This window comes from Pristiophorus japonicus, chromosome 2 (assembly GCF_044704955.1).
Source record: "Pristiophorus japonicus isolate sPriJap1 chromosome 2, sPriJap1.hap1, whole genome shotgun sequence".
In the NCBI taxonomy this organism is placed as follows: Eukaryota; Metazoa; Chordata; class Chondrichthyes; family Pristiophoridae; genus Pristiophorus; species Pristiophorus japonicus.
Window position 1 is genome coordinate 337,964,743 of NC_091978.1, and position 21,070 is coordinate 337,985,812.

At 45.1% G+C, this 21,070-nt stretch overlaps 1 long non-coding RNA gene across 3 annotated transcripts in view; it reads left to right on the forward strand.

Moving 5' to 3' along the window:
• The window catches only part of LOC139248705 (uncharacterized), a 118,983-nt gene that overhangs the window by 7,243 nt on the left and 90,670 nt on the right, over positions 1-21,070 (forward strand). For 2 of the 3 annotated variants that reach the window (XR_011591060.1, XR_011591059.1), the window contains exon 2: positions 17,434-17,502. The exons of the other annotated variant lie outside the window; for it this stretch is intronic. This is a non-coding gene — a long non-coding RNA (uncharacterized lncRNA). The remainder of the gene's footprint in view (positions 1-17,433; positions 17,503-21,070) is intronic. 3 annotated transcript variants of the gene reach the window in all.

Sequence of the window (21,070 nt, forward strand, 5' to 3'; positions counted from 1 at the left end):
TGATAAATGACCTGCTAGTAAAGGATCCTCTAGGAATGAGTGACCATAACATGGTTGAATTTCAACTTCAGTTGTAGGGTGAGAAAGTTGGATCTCAAACCAGTGTCCTAAGCTTAAGTAAAGGAGATTACAAAGGTATGAGGGCAGAGTTGGCTAAAGTGGACTGGGAAAATAGATTAACGTATGGGATGATTGATGAGCAGTGGCAGCCATTTAAGGAGATACTTCATAACTCGTAACAAAAATGTATCCCAATGAGAAGGAAAGACTGTAAGAGAAGGGATAACCATCCGTGGCTAACTAAGGAAATAAGGGATGGTATCAAATTGAAAACAAGGGCATACAATGTGGCCAAGATTAGTGGGAGGCCAGAGGTTTGGGAAAATTTTAAAAATCAGCAAAGAACGACTAAAAAAATGACAAAGAGAGGGAAGATAGATTATGAATGTAAAGTCCTTACTCTACAGTATGGAACCACACGAGACACATTCTGGGGACAAGGTCACTCTATGACCTGCTCCTTATTCACAGGACTCCAAAAGTGATGAGCCTGTGTGGGACCTCCCTTTATATACCTGGATGATCAGGTATGGGCAGTCTCCCACAAGTTCACCCCTTGTGGTCAAGGTGTGCATCTCGGTTGAGTGTGTATAGTAATGCAGTGGTGTTACATTGTGGTTACATACATGACATCACCTCCCCCCGCAAAGTCTTATTAGGATCATAGGTTTAGTCTTTCAGGTGGTCTATGCTCCCTCGTGGAGTGCCGCAGTTGCGGCTCTGGTTGTTGGACACTGACGTGAGTGTCTGTCACCTGTGGTGATTCCGGCCTGTCCGGGCTGACCGCAGGGACTGTGCATTCTTCTGATTGCTCTTGTTGGTTGTTCACTGGCGGTGGTGTGAGCTCCATCTCATGGTCTTCTTCAGGTTCCTCCGTGTCATTGCTGAACCTTTTTTTTATTTGGTCCAGATGCTTACGGCATATCGGACCATTGTTGAGTTTTATCACGATGACCCTATTCCCCTCTTTATAAATTACAGTACCCTCAAGCCATTTGGGCCCCATGGCGTGACTGAGGAAGAATACAGGATCATTTATTTTTATATATCTCCCCCTAAAATTACAATAATGGTACTCATTTTGGGATTGGTGCTTGCCCTCAACTATGTCGGTCAGGACTGGGTGAATGAGGGACAACTGAGTTTTGAGTGTCCGTTTCATTAGTAGCTCTGCGGGCGGGACCCCCGTGAGCAGGTGTGGTCGAGATCTATGGACCAGAAGGAGGCGCGATAGGCGGCATTGTAGGGAGGGTCTTTGGATCCTGAGCATACCTTGCTTGATGATTTGGACTGCACGTTCCGCCTGGCCATTGGAGGCCGGCTTGAACGGCGCTGTCCTGACGTGGTTGATGCCATTGCTCGACATAAACTCCCGGAATTCGTAGCTTGTGAAACATGGGCCATTATCACTAACCAGGATGTCCGGCAAGCCATGGGTTGCAAAGATCGCACGTAGGCTCTCCACAGTGGTGGATGTCGTGCATGAATTCAGAATGATGCACTCGATCCATTTCGAGTACGCATCTACCACAATAAGGAACATCTTTCCCATGAACGGGCCCACGTAGTCTACATGAATGCGTGACCATGGCCTGGTGGGCCAGGGCCACGGGCTGAGCGGGGCCTCCCTGGGGGCATTACCCAGCTGGGCACACGTCATGCACCTGCGAACACAGTGTTCCAGGTCTGAATCAATTCCAGGCCACCAAATGTATGACCGGGCAGTGGCCTTCATCAGCACAATACCTGGGTGCTCGCTGTGGAGTTCCCTGATGAATGCCTCCCTGCCCTTCTGGGGCATAACTACCCGGCTGCCCCAATAGTAGGCAATCGGCTTGGATGGAGAGCTCATCCATCCGTCTGTGGAACGGTCTGACCTCCTCAGGGCATGCTCCGTGTGCGGGCGCCCAATCTCCAGTCAGGACACATTTCTTAATCAGGGATAGGAGGGGATCTCTGTTTGTCCAGATTTTGATCTGGCGGGCTGTGATGTGGGAGCCTGCGCTGTCAAAGACATCGGCAGCCATGACCATCTCAGCGCTTTGCTCCGCTGCCCCCTCAGTGGTGGCCAGTGGAAGCCTGCTGAGCACGTCTGCACAATTTTCAGTGCCGGGCCAGTGCCGGATGGAGTAGTCATAGGCAGCCAGCGTGAGAGCCCATCGCTGTAAGCGAGCTGATGCGTTAGCATTGACAGCCTTGCTGTCTGACAACAGGGATGTTAATGGCTTGTGGTCTGTCTCTAATTCAAACTTCCTACCAAAGAGGTACTGATGCATTTTTTTTACACCATAGACACATGCAAGCACTTCCTTCTCGACCATCCTATATCCCCGTTCTGCTTGAGAGAGTGACCTGGAGGCATAAGCCACAGGTTGCAGTTGACCCTCAGCATTGCCCTGCTGCAACACACACCCAACCCGATAGTACGATGCATCACATGTCAAAACCAATTTTTTACAGTGGTTGTACAGGGTCAACAACTTGTTTGAACAAAGTAGGTTTCACGTCCGATCGAAAGTCCGTTCCTGACAGTCCCCCCAAAACCAATCACAACCCTTACGCAGGAGCACATGTAGCGGCTCCAACAACGTGCTCAAGTTCGGCAGAAAGTTCCCGAAATAGTTCAACAGTCCCAGGAATGAACGCAACTCCGATGTGTTGCAGGGCCTGGGTGCTTGTCGAATCACCTCTGTTTTGGATTCGGTAGGCTGAATCCCATCTGCAGCAACCCTCCTGCCCAGAAACTCAACCTCAGGAGTTAAGAACACACATTTAGACTTCTTGAATCGCAGGCCTACCCGGTCCAGTCGGCATAGCACCTTCTCCAGGTTGTGGAGGTATTCCTCAGTGACTCTACCCATGATGAGGATGTCGTCCTGGAATACAATCGTTCCAGGAATGGATTTGAGCAGGCTTTCCATGTTTCGTTGAAAAATCGCAGCCGCTGATCGAATGCCAAACGGGCACCTGTTATAAACGAACAGTCTCTTGTGCGTGGTGATGGTGGTCAGTAGTTTAGATTGTCGGCCAGTTCCTGGGTCATATAGGCTGACGTGAGGTCCAACTTGGTGAACAGCTTGCCACCTGCCAGCATGGCGAAGAGGTCCTCCACTCTCGGGAGTGGGTATTGATCTTGTACGGACACCCGATTGATGGTGGCCTTGTAGTCGCCTCAGATCCTGACAGAGCCATCTGCTTTTAGGACGGGAACAATGGGGCTCACCCAGTCGCTGAATTCGACAGGCGAGATGATGCCCTCTCTCAACAGCCGGTCCAGTTCACTCTCGATCTTTTCCGCAGCACATATGGCACCGCTCTGGCTTTGTGGTGCACTGACCTGGCATTCGGAGTGATGTGTATCACTACCTTAGTGCCTTTAAAGTCCCGACGCCGGTTTGGAATAGTGAATCGAATTGTTGTAGGACTTGTGAGCACGAACTTCGCTCCACAGATGACATTGCGTGAACATCTCCCCATTTCCAGTTCATCTCGGCCAACCAGCTCCTCCCCAACAGTGCAGGACCATTGCCGATTCACTAACCCATTGTGTGTGACAGCCAACATTGCACTGCCTAGCACCGGAATGATTTCTTTAGTGTCAGTCCGTAATTGCGTCTCAATATGTGCTAATTTGGGTCTACTGGCTTTAAGCGGCCATAGCTTCTCAAATTGCTGAATGCCTATGAATGACTGGCTGGCCCCCGTGTCCAGCTCCATGCGTACTGAGATACCGTTTAATAAAACCCTCATCATCATTGGTGGCGTTTTGGTGTATGAACTATGAATGTTTGCCACATGGACCCGCTGAACCTCGGCGTCCATCGATTTGCCCCAAAAGTCATCCTGCCTCAAAGAACCATCTTCTGGCCCATTCGCCTCATATATTATTCTGGTTGCAGGCTTCCTACACATTCAAGCTAAGTGGCCACTGAGATTGCAATTCCTGCAGACAAAATTTTGAAATCTGCAAGATCTAGCTGAGTGTTTTCCCCCACACCTCCAGCATGTTAAAGTTTCCATTGTTGGGAACAAAGGGACTATGGTCAGGCATTCCGCGCTGACTGCCCCTTTGACTGATCTTGAGTACCCTATTAGTGGGTGTCAGTGGTCCCATCCCGGGCCGCATTGTCCACTGTGATGGTGTAAATGTCCGTTCAGCCTGCCATTGTCTCTGTTGAAGTCCTACTCTGGGGTCTATTGCTGCCTGGGGAGTGTCGGACTGCCCCTGCCTGCCTGCGGGGCTCTGAGTTTCCTTGATGATATTGACTCCCTAATCCATCGCCGCATTAGAGGCAGAATTGTGCACGTATATTAACTTCGTCTCTTCCTCCCCCACCATGAAAGTTTGAGCTAACAACGCTGCCGCTTCCAAGGTCAAATCCTTGGTCTCAATTAATTTGCGGAAAATTCCCGCATGACCGATGCCCTCGATAAAGAAGTCCCTTAGCATCTCCCCCCTGCAGGCGTCTGTGAACTTATTAGAGGCTGGCCAAATGCCGGAGGTCCGCTACAAAGTCCGGTATGCTCTGTCCTTCATGACGTTGGTGGGTGTAGAATCTGTGTCGGTCCATATGTATGCTACTCACCAGTTTGAGGTGCTCCCTGATCAATTTGCTAAGTTCCTCAAAAGTTTTGTCCACCGGCTTTTTGGGTGCTAGTAAGTCCTTCATGAGCGCGTAGGTCTTTGGTCCGCAGCTGGTCAAAAGATGAGCCCTTCGCTTGTTGGCCGCTGCATCCCCCAGCCATTCTTTCATAACAAAGCTTTGCTAAATCCTCTCGATAAAATCGTCCCAGTCTTCCCTAACACAGTACCGTTCCTCTGTGCTACCGGTGGCCATTCTCGTGGGTCATGAATTCCCGTTTCTCGTCGCCAATGTAAAGTCCTTATTCTACAGTATGAAACCACACGAGACACATTCTGGGGACAAGGTCACTCTATGACCTGCTCTTTATTCACAGGACTCCAAAAGGGATGACCCTGTGTGGGTCCTCCCTTTATATACCTGGATGATCAGGTATGGACAGTCTCCCACAAGTTCACCCCTTGTGGTCAAGGTGTGCATCTCAGTTGAGTATGTACGGTAATGCAGTGGTGTTACATTGTGGTTACATACATGACAATGAAAGTAAACTAGCATGGAATATAAAAATAGATAGTAAGAGTTTCTACAGGTACATAAAAAAGGAAAGAGTAAATGTTGGTCCCCTAGAGGATGAGACTGGGGAATTAATAATGGAGAACAGGGAAATGGCAGAGATGTTGAACAAATATTTTGTATCTGTTTTCATGGTAGAACACACTAAATACATCCCAATAGTGAATAATCAAAGGAGCTATAGGGAGGGAGGAACTTAATGCAATCACTACCATTAAAGAAGTAGTACTTGGTAAAATAGTGGGACTAAAGGCGGACAAGTTCCCTGGACCTGATGGCTTACATTCTAGGGTCTTAAAAGAAGTGGCTGCAGAGATAGTGGATGCATTGGTTGTGATCTACCAAAATATCCTGGATTCTGGGGCGGCCCCAGCAGATTGGAAAACCGGCAATGTAATGCCCCTATTTAAAAAAGGAGGCAGACAGAAAGCAGGAAACTATAGACAGTTAGCCTAACATTTGTCATTGGGAAAATGCTGGAGTCCATTATTAAGGAAGCAGCAACGGAACATTTGGAAAAGCATAAATAAATTAAGCAGAGTCAGCATGGTTTAATGAAAGGGAAATCATGTTTGACTAATTTGCTGGAGTTCTTTGAGGATGTAACGAGCAGGGTGGATAAGGGGGAACCAGTGGATGTGGTGTGTTTGTACTTCGAGAAGGCATTCGATAAGGTGCCACATAAAAGGTTACTGCACAAGATAAAAGTTCACAGGGTTGGGGTAATATATTAGCATGGATAGAGGATTGGCTAACTAACAGAAAACAGAAAGTCGGGATAAATGGGTCATTTTCCGGTTAGCAAACAGTAACTAGTGGGGTGTCGCAGGGATCGGTGCTGGGGCCTCAACTATTTACAATCTATATTAATGAATTGGATGAAGGGACTGAGTGTAATGTTGCCAAGTTTGCTGATGATACAAAGATGGGTGGGAAAGCAAATTGTGAGGAGGACACAAAAAATCTGCAAAGGGATATAGATAGGCTAAGTGAGTCGGCAAAAATTTGACAAATGGAGTATAATGTGGGAAAATGTGAGGTTATCCACTTTGGCAGAAAAAATAGAAAAGCAATCATAATTTAAATGGAGAAAAATTGTAAAGTGCTGCAGTGCAGAGGGATCTGGAGGTCCTTGTGCATGAAACACAAGAAGTTAGTATGCAGGTACAGCAAGTAATCAGGAAGGCAAATGGAATGTTGGCCTTTATTGCAAGGAGGATAGAGTATAAAAGCAGAGAAGTCCTGCTACAACTACACAGGGTATTGGTGAGGACACACCTGGAGTACTGCATACAGTTTTGGTCTCCGTAGTTAAGGAAGGATATACTTGCTTTGGAGGCTGTTCAGAGAAGGTTCACTAGTTTAATTCAGGAGATGAGGGGGCTGACTTATGAAGATAGGATGAGTAGGTTGGACCTATACTCATTGGAGTTCAGAAGAATGAGAGGTGATCTTAATGAAACATATATGATAATGAGGGTCTCGACAAGGTGGATGCAGAGAGGATATTTCCACTCATAGGGGAAACTAAAACTAGGGGACATAGGGCCCAAAATTGATAGCTTTACTGCCCACTGCTGCGACATTCGTCATCGGGTTCCACCCAGTGCCAGTTTTGATCTGGTCTGGAGCGGGCGGGAGGGGAGAGCTGCCTGGAACCACCCGTTGATGTCAGCGCATGGCCGAGTGGTGTAAGTGGACTACCACCCGCTGAGATGCCAGATTGGTGCGGCCGGGAGTTGGCGGGAGTCAGCGCCAGAACGGGGGTGGACCACTGTAAGGAGGCTGGTCTGTCTCCGACGGTAGTTACGAAGAGTTGAAAAAAAAGATGAGAAAACATTTTTTAATGTTTTTCTTTACAGGGACTTACCTGTATAGGGTCTCCTGAAGGTGGTCCAGTGTATTTTTTTAATGCTTTTTCTTTGCAGGTCTTTGACCCTCCGTGGGCCCGACTCCATCCTTGGTGGCACTTGGGCGACAAGCGCCTTTGCCGCCGAGATTGGGAGCTCCCGCCAGCTGCCGCCCAGATTGGCGGCGTAAGTCCCTCATTTGCCACCCGTCGCCCTTCGAAGGATCTTTTTGACCAAAGCCCCGCCCAAAGTACAGTCAGGTACATGTTAGTGACGAGGGAGATGAGGAAGAGGATCCAAGCACTGCGTCATTGCATATTTCACCCACAGGCACCAGCTCAGAGTCCTTCAAGGTTAGCTTAGCAGAGGGGTCTGCACTCGGTGATGCATCGAGGCCTAGCCGACTGCAGCAATGTCAAGGGGAAAGGGTAGCTCAGCAGCCAGCTCCCCGGAGGGAGAGTTTGCGCATAAGTTATGCTGTACAGAACTCAGATAAGGGCCTCGATGGGGAGGCTTTCACAAGAAAAGTGATGGCCATGCACTCTGACTTGAGCCTCTTGGCAATGGTAAGCAGCGCGGAGGAGTCTGCTTCCAACAGAGCTCTACGCACACTATGGAGTCCATCATTTCCAGTCTGCAGACAATAGTGCACTCCCATGCGGAACGTGCGGATCCAGACCTCATGACGCCTGTCATGGGCGATGCAGCAGCTTCCATTGCAGCACAGGCAGAAGCAACCAATGCCTTAGTGCTGTAATGCAGACAATGGTTGCTGGCTTGGAAGCTCAGACTACTCTCATGCAGTCTCAGCTGGATGCCACGCAACGTCTTAGTGTGTCATGCAGTCAACGGTTAGTGGCATCCAGTCTCAGACTGCTCTCATGCAGTCTCAGCTGGATGCTATGCGAGCTCTGACTGCTGCCATCGCCGGGGATCTCATGGTGTCGCAGCAGGCCACCAACCTGTGCTCCAGCAAATTGGTAGTGATGCTGAGGTGCTGCCCCGGGGGAGTGGCAGTGGGTCAGTGGAGCAGGAACCTACTGTCCTCTCTCAGGATGACAGCATTCCTGAGCCCACCACAGCCACTCCGCCAATGGACTTGTCGCTGCCTGTCATCCAGCCAGCCCAGACTGCCACCGCCCAGACTGAGGTGGTACAGTCTATAGCCAGGCCTTCTAGGCCCAGAGCTGGGTGTTCTATAAGGCCATCTGTAGTCTCTGGCCCTAACACTCAGCAGACTTCCACCAGCCATGCTGCAGCTACAGGGGACACACTGCGAAGGAGCTCTAGAATAGGTAAACTGAGTATTAAGAGAGGATATAAGGTATTGCACAAGGGTAATTCTTAAATATAATTGTTGTTTATGATAATGTTAAATGGTATGAAATATATTTTTATTGGAATATTGCATATTTGGTGGTGTCTCTCTTTTCAGTTTTGAGGCTGTGATATGGAAGGGGAAATTGATGTGTTGATAGGGACGTGTGGAGCAATCACGAAGTGGGCTGGAATTCACTGGAACCAAAGTCTGATGAAGCGGTCACGGACCGCCCTTGCAGCATGGTGATTGAGTGGCTGCCTCCTCCATTGCTGCTTTCATCCTCCTCCGCCTCCTCCTCCTCCTTGTCCTCCTCCTGCTTCTTCTCTTGCTCTTCCTCCTGCTTCTCCTCCTGAGATGGTGGAGCTATGCCTGGTGGCAATGGCGGCACCCTCATGAGGGTCAGCATGCAGCAGACAATGACAGAAAGGAATATCCACTCAGCTGAGTACTTGAGGACTCCTCCCGAGTGGTCAAGGCAGTTGAACCGTTGCTTGAGCATTCTGATGGTCTGCTCACTGATGTTCCTGATGGCAGCATGGCTCTCATTATATGAATGCTGGGTTGGAGTTTTTGGGTTGAGGAGGGGAGTCATGAGCCAGGTGGAGAGTGGATAGCCCTTGTCTCTGAGAAGCCAGCCTTGAGCTTGATGTGGTAGCTGGAACAGAGCTGGCACACTGGTCTGGTGCAGGATGAATGCATTGTAGCTGTTGCTTAGCAGGCGTTGACAGTGCGGATTTGGCATTTGTGGTTGCATACCAACTGCACATTCAGTGAGTGGTAGCCTTGGCGGTTACAGAATACCTCAAGATTGTGATGCGGTGCCCGCAAAGAGATGTGGGAGCAGTCAATGGCAGCCTGCACCATGGGGAGGCCCGCTATCCTGGCAAAGCCACATGCACGCTCCAGCTGCTTCTCTCTGGTCCTTCTGTACAGATCATCTTTGACCTCACGGATGCAGAATTGGACAGCAAACTGGGAGATGTTGGAGATGTTCCCTGTTGACACTGGAAGGATCCGCTCACATAGAAATTGAGCATGATGGTGACCGTGACTGCCACTGAGAGAGTCGTCCTCACCTGGTTTGAGGCTCGAGGTCTGGTTCCAGCAGATGACAGAGCTCTGTGACCACGTCCTTGTTGAAGTGCAGCCTTCGAACACACTGGTCCTCTGAAATTGATGTTGGAGCCCTGTTGCTGGAATAGCCTGGGAAGGTAAGGTCTCTTGTTGACAGCCTTGTTGGGCCTTTTCACACTGTCCACATTTTGCTGTCTTTCTCTCTGCCTAAGGCGTCTCCGAGGGTGACGTCGGAGCAGGAAGTCAAGTACCAACACAGCCCCCATGAAACGATAGAAATGTTGAACTTTCAAATCTGGCTTCAATGAAAGTCACGAATGTTTAGCAGCCAGAACACTCCTTCAACTGTAAATCGCTGAAACCTGTCAAAATGCCCATTTGCCTAATTGGAAGTAAGCAGCAACCATTAATGGCTGGCTAAACATTTTCCCAAAGATGACGTCTTTAAATAGTGCTCCTCCAGCCGACTCTCAACTGAAACATGACAGCTGAAGCTGTCTTTGTCAGTGCCAGGCGGGAACACAGGGGGCGAGAGCGAATTTAGCTTCCGGGGCCGTAACAAGGCACTGCGCACGTGATAATCTCATCATCGCCAGGCAAAGCCGATAGGGCATTACGTGTTAGCGATGCTGCAAAACCCCTGCCTAATTTAGCAGGAGGTGCTATTCTTGCCGCGCCAGACAAAAGCACCCCTGGGGGCACTAACGGGAGGTGCAAACTACCCCAATTTTGCCCCCACAGTGTCTGGCAGTACAGAGATAGTCATGAAATCAAGAATGTTGGTGGAAAGTTAGAATAAGTGTGGTCATATAGAAACTCACCCCATCATTCTGGATAATGTCTCCAGTGGGCAGCAGAGCAGCATTAAACATGGATAAATAATCTGTTTGAGTTGTCTACCAATATTGCACTGCCACTTATACATGTCTACTTTTTCACAAAAAAATAGCAAACACATTGGAAACTGTGGCCATCTGGGTTAACACTTGGACCTTTCCCCAATGTTTTTTGTAATGGGCCTATCTGTGAACCCAAGATTTTCCATCAGGTTAGTGCAAGCACCTGATCTGAATCCCGTGTGAATGTTAACCGTAAATAGAAAGTTAGCAGAAGCAGTGTGCTGATAATTTCATACCTTTCAACATTCAAATTAACTTGTAATTTTTTCTCTGTATGAACCATGGGGAATTGATTCAATTGGAGTTATTCCCACCCGAAGTAAATGTGATCTCAGTTAAAGGAGTATCGTGAGTTCATTTCAGGTGCTCTTCCAAGAAATCTCTGTATAATAATCCATTAAAAACAATAAGTAGCAGGGGGTGCTGAGAGGCTGAGCAGCAAAATATCCTGTTTGATCCTCTAACCTCAGAATATGATGGCAAGAAATATTTAAGAAAGAATATTTTTTCATAGTAACTCTAATAAATAAACTCACTGTGGAGTCTTAGCTTGGATTATTCCTTTCAGGCATCCGAAAGGGTTAATGGGATATAAATAGAGATGATATCAATCTGTACCTTGTTGATTCTGGGATAGCTTTTCACTTTCAGAGGTGGCAGAAAATTGGCTGTAAGGATTCGGCCATTGAAGTGAATGAAAAGTAAAATCAGTCAGTCTGTATAAAGGTGGCTGATCCATTACCATCAGTTTTCTGCCGAAGGTGAAAATCTATCCCTTTGAGTGTAATTGCATTACTTGGTGTGATACTGAGACTCACATACCACATACCTGGTGTATACCAAACTCACTCTTCTCAGTGGAAACATAGCGATTGGCCTCAGCATCCTGGGATAACAATGGGAAAGATCAATAAGGGCTTTCCACTCCTGATCATCCAGTCACCATTGTTGGAAGCGCAAGTGTACAGATATTGGATGAGGGCAGGACTGGGTTTGGCTGTGATGGCTCCCACGATGAAACAGCATAGGGACACTCCCCATCCAGACCCATACATGAAGAAAAACTACTCGGTCAAGGTATCAGGATGCTGCCAACTCTGGAACAATATCCACCAAATCTGATTGCCCGATCGGGCGCTCCTAGCGAGGAACGGAGTTCACAGACAGCATTGATCAGGAAATCGTGGGGTGGCAGGCCTCAGACTTTCCATCAGGCCTCAGACTTTCCATCCATTCAAATGAATGGAGGACAAATCGGGGTGTGCAGGCTTGCGATTTCCCAAGTGGTACTCCCTGAGACTCTGCTTCTCGCTGGGACTGCCCGTCGAGGAATGCGTCCTACTGCTTTCAGGAGAGGAGGATAAAGCTGGAAAATCAGAGGGAATATCAGAGGAGCAAAGAAAACAGATTCCAGTTTGAATGTTGTTAGACTGATCCTAAAACAATCCAAAGGCATTCTGAAGAGACTCCTATATGAATTTATCCAATATCATACATTTGTGCATTTTATGCCATTACCGGGCCTCTGTGAAATGCCAAAATAAGTTCTATACATCATTGGCTAGATGTCTCATATGCATATACTTTTGAAAGAATGATCAGTCTTGCCATCGCCGCTGTCTCTGAATGTTTCAGTAAGTTTTTTTTAAATCTCTCGCTTCATCAAGAACTATCCCCTGACCAAGATTGACCTTTGCACTGCAGATAATTTGGAGTTGCTGAGTCTCACATTGACAAATCTGCTCCCACGCTCAGTGATCCCCCACACTGTGGCTGACAGTATCTGCTCTCCATGACCTACCAGAGGAAGTCATCTTTAAAAAGACTAAAACCAGTGAGAATGGAGCAGGCATAATGAGCTATGAGGGAGAAACGACTGAAGGGTCCCAGAATTTGACTTCACATAGGTGAAAGGCAAGAAACAGTGGAAGAACAACAAAGAAATATACAAGCTTTACAGTTTGACAAAATGAGCTGGAAGAGGAACAGAGAAGCTGAGATAGGTATGAAATGTGATATTCCAATGATTTAATGTGTACAAGTCAGAAATGTATCATTAAGAAATGAGTGGAAATACACTAATAGTGGCAATGAAAGTCACATGTCTTTTTGTTGTTGTCCCACACATTTATACAATCGACCTCTGAGTTGATTGAAATGACCTCTTAAATTTGAACAGCAAGTCGCGTCTTTTTTAGCCTCATATGAAATTCTTGAACAAATTCCTGTGTTGAAAAAAACATCTGCCGTTCTTGTATCACAATGCAGTACAGCGCATCTTAGAAACCATTAGAATGACTAACATGCAGCAGTAATACACTGACAAGTAATTAGACTTATCCTATAGCCTCCCAATGTAGCATTAAACTATTTTTAATTCATCAGGAGTGCAATTCAGGGTTAACTTAATCAGGTTTTAATTACAAGCTGCCCTGACAGGCTGTTAAAGGGCCAATTTTCTTTTGTGGACATGAAAGGAAATATCAATAAAGAATCTGCACTCTTTCCATCAGAGGCATGGATTAGATTACTTCACAATAGGACTGCTTTGTTCTAATCATTAGGAAATGAACAGCACTATGACAACTAAAGGCCCTATTTTCAAAAATGCATTGACCCTCCATGCTGTATAACTTGTAGTGTGTGGCCACATTAGATTGGGAATGTAATGATGGATCCTAGTGAGAACTAACAATAACATGTACAGACAGTCCATTTATTGGCAACACCGTGATCATTTCCCTCTGAATACTGTGCAGCAAACAAGACAAAAATGCCACTCAGTATTTCTAATCCCAGATGACTCCTATGTAGCTACAAGCACCAGCACACCATGCACACCCTCAGTACACTCAAGCAATGAAATCTTGGACCTTGCAGTCCTCTTTCAGATTGATGTAGGTGGTTTGGTCGGAGAGTAAGAATTAGTTATTGAGCTGAGAGTACTCTCAGATCAGTGTCCTTTAGTCATTTTTGGTTTATAGTCATTTCTAAAGAAAGGAAGAAAGACTTGCATTTATATAGCACTTTTCACGATCACCGGATGTCTTAAAGCGCTTTACAGCCAATGAAGTACTTTTTTTGAGAGTAGTCACTGTTGTAATGTGGGACCATTTCTTGGCTGCAGTCTGGTTCTTTCCATGATCCGGTCAGGCCTTTAGATCAACTCAGGCACTTTAGCTTCCATTGGCGTGCCCATGTATCACAGAGCAGATCATTTGAGATTGTACTGAAATGCTCCTGATTAGTGACATTACCTGAAGCATCCTAACAGGAAAAGCAAACAGTTACAATTGTTTGATTTAAAAAACAAACACCAAAGGAGATTATTAAAAAGGGATTATTTCGAACAATAAATACTTGTACTAAGCTTTGTTTTTTCATTAAAAATTGTATAACATGCATTGCATTATATGCTGCACCCTTCTGTTGGTCTATAATAACTTACATTTGTATAAATTCAGCACAGACATTTTTTATGTTCAAAACTAATGAAGTGTTGTGATACATTTCTTCAGCTTATGTATAGTTTAACATGACTTGAACAAAACTCTTGTCCTTATATCTCAACATATATGGGAGAATTTTAACTCTTGGACAGGGATCAAACAGAATGGGAATTTCAGTGGGATGCCTGGTCCATTTTAACAGCCGAGCCTTGTTAACATCCTGCCATCCAGCTACCTATGTGAAATGGGCATCCAGAGGCATCTCAGTGGTTTTGGGCCGAAGCAGATCGGCAGCCCTTGGACCACAAATCCAGCAGCCAGGAAGTTGGGGGGGAGGTGGTGGGGCGGAATCAGATGGGATGGACGAGGGGCAATCATGGGTGGCAGCAGCTCAAACTTTCTTGATGAGCCTGGAGGAGAAAAGTATTCCTCTGGGCCCTACAAGGAACCTTTTATATGGTTTCCACTGGGTGTCTGCCAGGTATTACAGAGCAAAATGCATTTAAAAGGGAGTTACGTTGAATAAGTAACTAAAGTGACATTAGGATCCTATGTAAGTGATAGCATCTCCATTTGAATATATTTAAGACAGAAAGATTTTGAATTTATATAGCGCCTTTCATGACCACCAGATGTCTCAAAGCACTTTACAGCCAATTAAATATTTTTGGAGCATAGTCACTGTTGTAAAACGCAGCAGCCAATTTGCGCATAGTAAGCCCCCAAAAACAGCAATGTGATAATGACCAGATAATCTGTTTTTGTTATTTTGATTGAGGAATAAATATTGGCCAGGACACCGGCGATAACTCCCCTGCTCTTCTTCAAAATAGTACCATGGGATCTTTTACGTCCACTTGAGAGAGCAGACGGGGCCTCGGTTTAACGTCTCATCCGAATGATGGCACCTCCAACAAGTGCAGCACTCCCACAGCATTGCACTGAAGTGTCAGCCTAGATTTTTGTGCTTAAGACCCTGGAGTGGAACATGACTTGACTTGACATGTTATGAGGCCCCTTCTTAAGTCAGGGCCTATGTGATTACGAGTCACTCAGCCCAGGATACTTTTTGTTGTCCTGTCACCATCAGAGATGTGTGCAAAGATGCAGTAACTACGAATAAAACTCGATAATGGTTTCATTTGGTTGTTTGTTCATTGCAATGTAGTGTTCCTTGAACGTCATCCAGCATGGACGAGGTAGGGGAAAGATATCTATCAATAAAGCCTCACCATCTTCACTTTTCAGAGAATTTATTGATACCTAGAGGATTTGCACCTTCAGCAAATTTCACTAACAGAGAGAATACAAAACAGGTCTATGTTTCAAAAAAGAATTGAGCAAAAGAAATTAACATTTCATGTGGAAGAGTGATGGTTCTGAACACTATGTTCGGCGATTCTGCTATTCAATCCCATTTTGCTAAGTTTCCTGGACTACCAAAATGACAAAGTGATAATTTTTCTTCATGCTTTTGGTACAGAAATTGTACATACCCGCCTGGCAGAAAACATACGAGTGTGAAACAAATGCCTGATCTGATCCTGTCAGTTTCCTGCTGGGCGAGTTAAGTTAGAATGACCTCCTAGGTCCCTTTCGGCTTCACCTTTAGCAATTTCAACAGCATTCAAAGTGTGTGCAATTCATCTATTTTCTCCTTCCTACATGTAGTGCTTTCTGCTTGACTGCATTACAGTTCATCTGTGATTGTTCTGCTCACTCAAATATCTTGAACTTTCTTATTCTCTCATTTCTGAGCTGCTTCTTCCAAATTCCACTACCCCTTCTAGTTTGGTATCATCTGCAAATTTGAACAATTTGCATTGATTTTCTGAATCCATGTTATTGATGTAATTACAAGCAGTAGAGGTCCCAGCACCAAGTCCTGTGGTACCCACTCAGTACATCCTCCCTCTCTGATATTTTTTATCCGTTAACTTGAGGTGATCCAAAACTCGGCTGCCTGTGTCCTAACTCGCACCAAGTCCCGCTTATCCATCACCCCTGTGCTCGCTGATCTACATTGGCTACCGGTTAAGCATCGCTTCAATTTCAAAATTCTCATCCTTGTTTTCAAATCCCTCCATAGCCTTGCCTCTCCCTATCTCTGTAATCTCCTCCAGCCCCACAACCAGCCCCCCAAGATGTCTGCGCTCCTCTAATTCTGCCCTCTTGAGCATCCTTGACGATAATTGCTCAACCTTGGTGGCCGTGCCTTCTGTTGCCTAGGCCCTAAGCTCTTGAATTCCCTGCCTAAACCTCTCCGCCTCTCCACCTCTCTTTCCTCCTTCAAGATGCACCTTAAAACCTACTTCTTTGACCAAGGTTTTAGTCTTCTGCCCTAATTTCTCCTTATGCGATTCGTTGTCAAATGTTTTATCTCATTATACTCCAGTGAAGCGCCTTGGGGTGTTTCACTATGGTAAAGGCACTATATAAATACAAGTTGTTGTTGTTCTTGGATGTTGCTGACACTCTCAAGGGTGTACTTATTGGCCATTAAAAGTCAACCACAGAATGTGACACCAGCATTATATTTAAGTCAGTCTGGTCAAGGGTGGCAGATTTGCTTCCCTGAAGGACATTAATGAACCAGTTAGGTTTTTGAAGTATCAATTTGGAAACTTTCATGGTCAATTTCTTGATGCTCAGCAACAAATTGCCAGATTATTGAATTCAGTTTGACAACGTATCATTGTGTGATTTGAATCCATGACCTCTGGGGCACTAGTCCAGTACTATAACCACTAATCTACCGTACTTTCTGACGTAACTCTTCTGACATGTACTCAGCGTTTCCTATCCTTCAGCCTGTTTTTTTATCCATTCCCAGAATTTACCCTAAATCCTCACAGCTTTGAGTTTAATTAATAGCTTTTATGAGGAACTTTATCTAAAGCCTTTTGGAAGTTCAGGCACACCTTGTAATATGGTGTCCACAGTCCACTGCTGTTGTTTGCTCCTCAAAGAAGTTGGCGAGATTGGTCATGCAAGATTTTTCTCCTTTATGTCTATACTGACTGCTGTTAACTTTGCGAGTACTCGACCGATGACCCTTACATTTACCCCAACATTGGGATATGCTTTTTCCTTTTTAATTTTTACAAGAAAAAAGTAGATGGGAGCTCTTTCATAAAAGGAATTAGGTGACAAAGAACTCTACGTGTTCCACTAAAACAATGTAAAAATAGAAATCATGCTGTTAATTCCAAACAAATGCCCCTCTGCAACACTCCACCACAAGCTCTCTTTAATTTTATTTTCACAGTTCTGTTTGGGCTGATGGGAAAACAGCATTTGTGCCAAAAGTAGGTGGAAATAAATAGATATAAAGTTGGCCACATTGTTTATTTTGAATGAGAAACATTACCAAATATTGCGGCCTGCATCAATGGAGAGAGAGGATGTATATGTCTATCTTCATACTTTCTCACAATTGCATACACCACAACCCTGCCCCCCAAAAGTCAGGTATGGCTTATAAGTTGTCTGCCAGTTTGTTTAAAAAAGGGAGGATGCTGATTTAAGTGGTATCATACTGTTCTCTGTTAACTCGGGTTATAATAAGCGTGTTTATACAGTAATAATACATTAGGTATCAGCTTCACACTGTTTCTCTTTAAGGTGCAGATAATATTACAGGACAAAGTTCTCTTTTTCTATGCGACTAAGCACAGCAGATGACACCTGCAGGTAACTCTACCATCTGGTAAGGTATTAAAATAGGTATTTTTGTGTGAGGAGAGATGGCTGAAAGCTCAGCCCTTACTGAAGTGTGACTGTCTGCCAGACTGTTGAGTAGCTCATTCACCTGCTGTGTTTTCAGTAAAGTGACTACACTATTCGCCTGGCACATGCTGTGGGACCAGAAGCATTCCCCTAGCATTATATTTTTTTCACAATACTGGTCACGTCTGCTTAGACTTCGATCTTTCACTTAAACTCCTTAGTGAAAATAGAGCTGTAATGAAACCTTCTCAGCTGGCCTGTCAGCTGCTGCTGGTAATTTGTAAGTCTACATGCACATTGAGTAGCGAGATATGGGATAGTGACTGAAAAACCACAGCAGCATTCAGGCAAAATATAAACATGGCACCTGAGGCTACAGGGCCAGTATACGTTAATTGGTGTGGAGGTTGTTGTGTAGCTGTCTTTAAGGTTGAAAGGTTAAATACTCTGGGATGATATAAGCAAAGGCTTAGCCCAAGGGCAAATCCTATCCAGTATCCAGTTCCTTCCTCTCCCGACATCTTCAGATTAATGAGCTTAAACCTGGACTATATACAGTTATTATTTCAGATATCTAATGATCTGTCTTATAATCAGGAGAGGTCAACATTCTGTAGATGCACAGTATCTTCCTATTGTACTTCAGTACAGATAGAAACTTTTATTGAACCACTCTACTGTTACTTCTTCTGCACTTAAAGGCTTAATTTGCAAAATAACATGCGTTGATTGTTATTTTATTGATTGTTAGTCGATGAGGCACTTCAGTTATGTGGAGGGACTAGAGAAGCTGGGATCTCCTTAAAGTAGAGAAGGTTAAGGGGAGATTTAATAGAGGTGTTCCAAAATTATGCTGGGCTTTGATAAAGTAGAGAGGGAGAAACCTTTTCCACTGACAGGAGGATCAGTAACTGAAGGTCACAGATATAAGATAATTGGAAAAGAAATCAGAGGCTGATGCGCAGAATTTTTTTAACATAGCGAGTTGATGAGCTCTGAAATGTACTGCCTGGAAGGGTGGTGGAAGCAAATTCAATAGTAACTTTCAAATGGGAATTGGATTTATACTTGAAAAGGAAAGATTTACATGGCTATAGGTAAAGAACAGATGAGTATGACTAATTGGAAAGCACTTTCAAAGAAACATAGAAAATAGGTGCAGGAGTAGATCATTCGGTCCTTCGAGCCCACACCGCCATTCAATAAGATCATGGCTGATCATTCCCTCAGTTCCCCTTTCCTGCTTTCTCACCATACCCCTTGATCTCCTTAGCCATAAGGGCCATATCTAACTCACTCTTGAATATATCCAATGAACTGGTATCAACAACTCTCTGCGGCAAGGAATTCCATAGGTTAACAACTCTCTTGAGTGAAGAAGTTTCTCCTTATCTCAGTCCTAAATGGCCTACCCCTTATCCTAAGACTATGTCCTCTGGTTCTGGACTTCCCCAACATCGAGAATATTCTTCCCGCATCTAACCTGTCCAGTCCTGTCAGAATCTTATACGTTTCTATGAGATCCCCTCTCATCCTTCTAAACTCCAATGAATAAAGGGCGAGTTGATCCAGTCTCTCCTCATATGACAGCCCAGCCATCCCTGGAATCAGTCTGGTGAACCTTTGCTGCACTCCCTCAATAGCAAGAACATCCTTCCTCAGATTAGGAGACCAAAACTGAACACAATATTCCAGGTGAGGCCTCACTAAGGCCCTGTACAACTGCAGTAAGACCTCCCTGCTTCTATACTCAAATCCCCTAGCTATGAAGGCCAACATACCATTTGCCATCTTCACCGCCTGCTGTACCTGCATGCCCACTTTCAGTGACTGATGAACCATGACACCCAGGTTTCGTTGCACCTCCCCTTTACCTAATCTGCCGCCATCCAGATAATATTCTGCCTTCGTGTTTTTGCCCCCAAAATGGATAACCTCACATTTATCCACATTATACTGCATCTGCCATGCATTTGCCCACTCACCTAACCTGTCCAAGTCACCCTGCAGCCTCTTAGTGTCCTCCTCACAGCTCACACCGCCACCTAGTTTAGTGTAATCCGCAAACTTGGAGATATTACACTCAATTCCTTCATCTAAATCGTTAATGTATATTGTAAAGAGCTGAGGTCCCAGCACTGAGCCCTGCGGCACTCCAATAGTCACTGCCTGCCATTCTGAAAAGGACCCGTTTATCCCGACTCTCTGCTTCCTGTCTGCCAACTAGTTCTCTATCCACGTCAGTACATTACCCCCAATACCATGCGCTTTGATTTTGCACACCAATCTCTTGGGCGGGACCTTGTCAAAAGCCTTTTGAAAGTCCAAATACACTACATCCACTGGTTCTCCCTTGTCCACTCTGCTAGTTACATCCTCAAAACATTCCAGAAGATTCGACAAGCATGATTTTCCTTTCATAAATCCATGCTGACTTGGTCCAATCCTGTCACTGCTTTCCAAATGTGCTGCTATTTCATCCTTAATGATTGATTCCAATATTTTCCCCACTACTGATGTCAGACTGACCGGTCTATAATTACCCGTTTTCTCTCTCCCTCCTTTTTTAAAAAGTGGTGTTACATTAGCTACCTTCCAGTCCATAGGAACTGATCCAGAGTCAATAGACTGTTGGAAAATGATCACGAATGCATCCACTATTTCTAGGGCCACTTCCTTCAGTACTCTGGGATGCAGACTATCAGGCCCCAGGGATTTATCAGCCTTCAATACCATCAATTTCCCTAACACAATTTTCTGCCAAAGGATATTCTTCAGTTCCTCCTTCTCACTAGACCTACTGTCCCCTAGTACATTCGGAAGGTTATTTGTGTCTTCCTTCATGAGGACAGAACCAAAGTATTTGTTCAATTGGTCTGCCATTTCTTTGTTCCCCATTATAAATTCACCTGAATCTTACAGCAAGGGACCTACTTTTGTCTTCACTAATCTTTTTCTCTTCACATATTTATAGAAGCCTTTGCAGTCAGTTTTTATGTTCCCTGCAAGCTTTCTTTCGTACTCTAGTTTCCCCCTCTTAATTAAACCCTTAGTCCTCCTCTGTTGAATTCTAAATTTATCCCAGTCCTCAGGTTTGTTGCTTTTTCTAGCCAAATTATACGCCTCTTCCTTGGCTTTAACACTATCCTTAATTTACCTTGTTAGCCATGGTTGAGCCACCTTCCCCGTTTTATTTTTACTCCAGACAAGGATGTACAATTGCTGAAGTTCATCTATGTGATCTTTAAATGTTTGCCATTGCTTATCCACTGTCAACCCTTTAAGTATCCTTTGCCAGTCTATTCTAGCCAATTCACGCCTCATACCATCGAAGTTACCTTTCCTTAAGTTCAGAACCCTAGTTTCCGAATTAACTGTGTCACTCTCCATCTTAATAAAGAATTCTACCATATTTTTATAATCACTCTTCCCCAAGGGGTCTCGCACAACAAGATTGCTAATTAGTCCCTTCTCATTACACATCATCCAGTCTCGGATGGCCAGCTCTCTAGTTGGTTCCTTGACATATTGG